This window comes from Numenius arquata, chromosome 4, assembly GCF_964106895.1.
Source record: "Numenius arquata chromosome 4, bNumArq3.hap1.1, whole genome shotgun sequence".
Classification (NCBI taxonomy): domain Eukaryota; kingdom Metazoa; phylum Chordata; class Aves; order Charadriiformes; family Scolopacidae; genus Numenius; species Numenius arquata.
In genome coordinates this window covers 9618348-9624347 of record NC_133579.1, presented here as the reverse complement: position 1 = coordinate 9624347, position 6000 = coordinate 9618348, and the positions used below count along the sequence as shown (strand labels likewise).

At 40.3% G+C, this 6000-nt stretch overlaps 1 protein-coding gene across 2 annotated transcripts in view; it reads left to right on the top strand.

Moving 5' to 3' along the window:
• The first annotated feature begins 925 nt into the window (after positions 1–925).
• The window catches only part of FAM110B (family with sequence similarity 110 member B), a 65690-nt gene continuing 60615 nt past the window's right edge, over positions 926–6000 (top strand). Inside the window, exon 1 of one of the 2 annotated variants that reach the window (XM_074146610.1) lies at positions 926–1092. The gene's annotated coding sequence lies outside the window, so the exon portion shown is untranslated. The remainder of the gene's footprint in view (positions 1093–6000) is intronic. The other variant, XM_074146611.1, reaches the window with a different exon arrangement.

The window sequence follows — 6000 nt, the reverse complement described above, 5'->3', positions numbered from 1 at the left end:
AAACACAATGGTCTCTTAGATCATAACATTCCTTAGTTTTGTGGACTTATAAATATGTAAGATGCATGTAAGGCTCACTTGAGTTAGTTCCCCATACTTCTAAGGAGTATTTGCTCACTGTAAGTATTTTCCAAATGAATTCAGTCGTTTTGCATAATGGCAAAAATTTCCTTGGCATTTCCACCCCAGCCTCATGAAGGCTTAGTTAGGACTTTATGTGCCAATGCACATAGAAGCCCTCGGGTCATCTGAGTAGCTGCCCACGTGTAAAACGTAAAGGACAGAGGGGGTCCTGTTGGCTTCTGTAGGGCTACTGTGTGCTGAAAGACCTCACCCATCTGAGGGGCTGTGTTGTAGATAGGGGAGTACTGTGCATAAACCCATCCGAGATGTATTGTGTATATGATGCTGGTAATGTGTAGATTCAAAACGAGAATTCTTACGGGTGGAAGAAACTGCTGCATTTTGTCTCCTCCTAATAGACCTAGCAAACTACAAGTGGTCAGCTTCTGAAAGAGCTGCTCCTAAATATATCCCTTATTTCAGAGATGGGAGACAAACGCCCTCGTAGGTGAATCATTCGGGAGGAAAAACAACAAAAAAACCCACCAAAAAAACCCACCCCAAACAGGAATTTTATCTTTATGCACCCAGCCAAATAACCATCCCGAATGTCGATGCGTTGGGCTGGAAGGTGCGATAACGTTCAAGCTCCCGTTTCCTGGCGCGGGGTGCCTGGCAGAAAAAAAAAAAAGGCAAAAAAAAAAGCTATAATTAGACGAGCAGCCCGTTAAGCAGCGAGCGGTGACAGTGTGCGAGCCCCAGCGAGCATGTGCTGGATTCCGCATGTGCCCGGCGCTTATTGGCGGGCGATGCTGCTGCCTGCCGGTTTGATAGGTCTCTCCAGGCATCTTTATGCTGCATTACAGACATAGATACAGAGGTACTGTGTGCAGGCGAGGGGAGAGAGGTGCTCAGCTCGTAGCGTAAAAGCCAAGCCCCCCCGCCACCACCACCACCTCCCAGATGAAAGGCACTGGTCTTTGTTGCAAAACACCAGTATTTAAGGACTGCTAGCTGCCAGCCGGAGAGGTCAGTGAAAGGAGTTTTGCTTGGTGGTAATTACTTTCAGGTCTTTATCTCTCTCCGGTAAAACAGTCATGCATGAAATGAATACTGTTAATCATGTCATCTGTTTAATGTGATCTTGCTTTCGTTAATAATCGTGTGTCCTCCGGTGGGAGAGCCATCAGATTACAAAACATATCATTAGAGTGGATTTAGTACAAAAATAGAGGGTATTTATACAGGAATATTGCTTTCGTTTGAAATTTTGAGCCTGTGCATGTGAGTGATTTTACTGGTTGCCTTTTGTTATGCTAATGGAAATATTTCTTTTATTGGGATGTTTTCTGCAGAGCAATTGAATGAGAGCATTTATAACTATTGGCACATGAAGATAAATCTTTATAAATAGTGATTAGTTTAAAGAATAATTATGTGAAGTGTTCTTTAATTTGATCACAGCAATAACTGTCTTGCTGGTTCTCTTGCACAAGACAGAGGGATGAGGAGTAATATGCTATTGTTCTTTCAACAAAGATGCTGGAGCCTTCATGTTTGGGTGGATTCTTTGTTTCATCCACTGGGTTTTATTTTAAGTGGCTTTCAAAATGAAACTAAAGCCACCCTGCCTGGTAGATTGCAGTATATCTTTTGCTTGCACACACATTTATTATATCTATATATAAATCTCTGTATATCTGTATTGTTCTCAAAGCCTGAATTTTGGCCCAAAGCCTTGTTTATTGTCAGAACTGCCTTCAGCAGTAGAATGAAACAAGATAGATATGCCAATCTTTTCATCTGTGATTCTGAGGCTATTACAGTGTTTACCATAGCGTCATACCCGTTTAAGTTCTTTTCATACTTGACCTACGCATGAATTGATCACAACTTTTCCTATAAAAAGCATGCATATTTAATGAGCACATCTCACAGTGAAAGCTGTTGAGAACAGAAGGAAGCAAGCGTGAAGTATTAAAAAAAAAAAGTCTCTTAATGTAATCATGCCTCATTTGATGACTTTTGAATATTGAGGCTGACTGTTGAGACTTCAAAGTTAATGCCCTTGTCTGTGTCAGACTCCAGAGCCCACATGAACTTGTATATTAAGTCACCAGTCATCTGGCTGGCGGGCTGCCACCATGCGTCTGAGGTGCGAGTAGATTGTCTCGGCCAGGATCAGGAAGGTGTTAGGAACGGGAGCTATTTTGGTGTTAGTCTTCACTCTTCCCTCCGCACCAATCCACAAAGAGGTTTTTTCCTACTGCAAAGCAAAATTTTAAGTTGTTTGCTCTTAAGCTGTGTGATATGAAACTCAGTTACCTCCTGAGTACATACCCTTAAATGTGAGCATTTATTTGGTTGCTAACTTTATGTGGTTGTGGGTACATCAGGTTATTATAATTATTTGTGATAGCATATTCAAAAGAAGAAGTATTTGGGAGGTTTAATCACAGCTGGTACATACCAGTTTCTTTGAATTTTTGCTGTTGGCTAAAATAGTTTCCTTGGTGTCTCTGTTCACTTAGGCTTTAATTCCAAAGTTGTTTTCTTCAATGTAGACTTGGCAAATGGCATTTTTTGCACGGTAACAGTTAAGCTTGGACCAGGGAGGACTCGGGATATGAAGGCGTGTTGTTCTCAGGCTGTTTCATATTCAGTCATTGCTCCAAATTACCAACCAAAGGTGTCTTAAAGAAGTTTTAAAGTTAAACTGTGCCTTCTGCCTTTTTTAACAGAGGCTTACCTGAAGTAATTTACATCTCTGTCACCTTTGCAACAGCATCCCATGAAGGAGTAAATAACAGTGGTGTTAGTAATAAAGAAACGTAGAAAGTAATATCCCCAGCTGAACTATATGTTTGCCATATCCAGACAGTGTATTTTCAAGAGACAAGAGGCTGATATTTTCATTTCCATATATTGAGCTATCATTATTTGTAAGTAACATAAGGCACAGCTGGAAAAATGCTGCAAAAGTTAGCAAAATTTGGGTGAGGGATCCAAGGAATACCACCACCCGCTGGAAGTGAAATGCTGCACCAGCAGCTATTTCGGTGTGGACATCTCTGCCTCCAAAAAGAGCTGTGATGATCTGTGCAAACGTCACCAGAAAAAATGACAGTGGTGAAACTGGAACTGGTGACAGTGTGATTTAAACTTGCAGTACCTTAACAGGAAGGAATAAGCTACTTTGTTACTGTTTCTCTTATTGTTATAACCTCCTTTTTCTTCTAGGTAAACAAAGGAAACAAATTGAAGCAACAGTTCCTGTGGGTTACTCTCTAAAAAAGTCATCATCTTTGTTGCTATAAATGTTTTTTAACTATAGCCAGCATATTGCTACAGGAAATCTGCAGATTATTCTCAACGAGATCTTATATTCAAGTTTTCCCAGGGAGTTTCTTGATGTAAAAGTTTTTAATTACTCTTTGTTAGGAGAGGCATGCATTGCACGTTTGCTATGCGCCTCTGTGAACTGTTCTTATTTCTGATATGTTGCTCTGTAGATAAATCTCTCAAGTCTTTTGTTATGTGAAAGGGAAACTATTCTTTCCAACCAGGATTTGAGGGAGTGTGTGTATGGTAAGGGCACAAAAGTATGTTACAAAAATCAAGGTCTCAAGTGTTTTATAAATATACATATTTATATGTATGCTGGGCAAGAATCACTTATACCATCTATCACTAATATCTGTTGGTATAGAAATTAATACGTTGTTAACACTTCCAGTGTCATACCAGTACTCTCATTATAATCCAATAGAAATATAAATACTCCCCGAAGAGTAGTGTTTTCAGAAACAGTAGCTTTGGCTGCTCATTGGAGATGGAGATATGCGGTAAACTGGGTGCCTTTAATAAAAAGTGCTACACTAGCCCTGGTTTATTAAGGTCTACTTTTTATTAAGGTCTATTAAGGTACTGCTACGTGTTTAAGTGAATTTTGCATACTGTACCAGTTCTAAAGCAGAAAGATGATGCTTAAGGTTAACGCATTTTTTTTTGTAGTCTGTTAGCAATGAAAAAGATACTTCTGAAAAACAGTCGTAGGGATTTAAAGTATTACCAGTGTTTATTTTGCAGGATTTGTACTTATATGCCTTACAGTTTGTAAGTCGAGTAGCGGTAAGTGATATATGTGTAAAGGTTTACATTAGAATGAGAAAAGTGACATTGTGCCCTAAAGCTCCTTTTTCCTTTCCCTCTGTTTTTGGAACCAACACCAGTTATTACTTTGTTGATGAAATGTCTGTCTGCTTAAATGGTCGAGACATTCAATAGCCCATCTATAAATGCTTATTATAACACTTTGAGAGTTCATGGGAAATCAATAGCCTGTCTTCTGTATTTTGTTGGGTTGAAGGTCTTTTTATTCTTTTAAATCCACAAACTTTTGGGCTGGGGTGGTGGGGAGGCGCGGGATGAGCCCTCTCTGGTGGAGATTCCCTCTGCAGGTTCGGCAAGGTGTACGTTAAGTTGAGATGGCCTTATTGTCACGCCACTCTTCCTACACTGATGCAGCAGCACTAATTAACAGGGTCGGAAATGAGGCCACCTTCTCTGTATGCAGAGGGTTGCCCAGGGACAGGGCACAGGCAAGGACCTGGGGTGGGGAAGGGTCTGCCCTGCCCTTCCCTTCCCCTCCCCTCTCGCAGGGCTCTCGCTCGCCTGGCACAAGTTACTCTGGGGACCAACTGTGTGGAGTTGGAAACTTAAACAGCAGATGAAATATGCCTAGCTCTAGGCGTCTGCGTGTCAAACGTTCTCAATGTTTAGAGGAAAGTCGTGTTTTATAGACTGGGGAATGGAAGCAGCGATGTCTTTTTCTTGCAGTTCTCACAGCTGCAACGGTACGGTGAACTGAAAACAAAATAGATGATGATATTACTATTTTTTTTACATTTAATCTCCTGTTACGATTAATTTTAATTGTTCGTAAATGTATTACCTGCGGTATTAAGTGTGGCTTGATAGATTTAATGTAGAATACAACCGGCAAACAGTAATCCTGGATGCTATTGTCTGCGTAATCCTGGTAACGAGATTCCTGTCTCAGTTTCATGTTGTCTTTCATGGATGTGCTTCAGCCACCTGTAGGCACAAATACTTGCTACAGCCTTTCCACCAAGCACCTGAAGCTTCCAACCCAGATTCTCGCTTTGTAAATATGTCATTTTTTAAAAATGAATTGTCCGTTCCATTCCATAGCAGGCATTATTTGGTTTTATGCCCTGTCATGCAGTTGTCTCATACTTCTGTGGTATATCGGTTTATTAATTGAAACAGTATACTATTTATACTGCTGATGATTGTATGGCCATCTATGTTTTTGGTTGTGTCTCTCTTGGGTCTTGTAGAGTGATTTTACTGTATCCATTCGTACCTTCCCAATATGAATGTGTGTGTACTACAAAATTCCAATTAATGGCAAAGAAGGATATGAAATTCTTGCTTCTCTTTTAAGGGAATTTAGCATTCTGGAAGTTGGTAGGCTAGCCTAAGGGTTAGGCTGTTCTGCTCCCTCATTAGGAAGTCTGTAAACACACATTCTATAGCAAAGTTATGCAATGTGTGATACAACTTACATAGGTTATTAGGGCCATTTAACTGGAGAGAAATGTGAATATCCAGTTTCTCCACTGTATGCACATTTTCACAAGTTTATGGATATTTGGCTTTTGCATCTCTTTAGGGTCCGTGGTTGTAATTGGTTCTTTTAAGGCCTGGGTACTGGTTTTGTAGGTAATGATACTGGAGGAGAGATGTTGATACGATGTGGTGTGTTGGTTTATAATGCAAATGCATAGTATGATATGGTCCCTATTCCAAAGTGTTACCTGCCTGTATAATCTGGGCAGAAAAAGCCGAGAGAGGAATGGAGAAACAGAGACAATAAAGATGAAGCATCTTTTATGTGACCACAAACTGTGG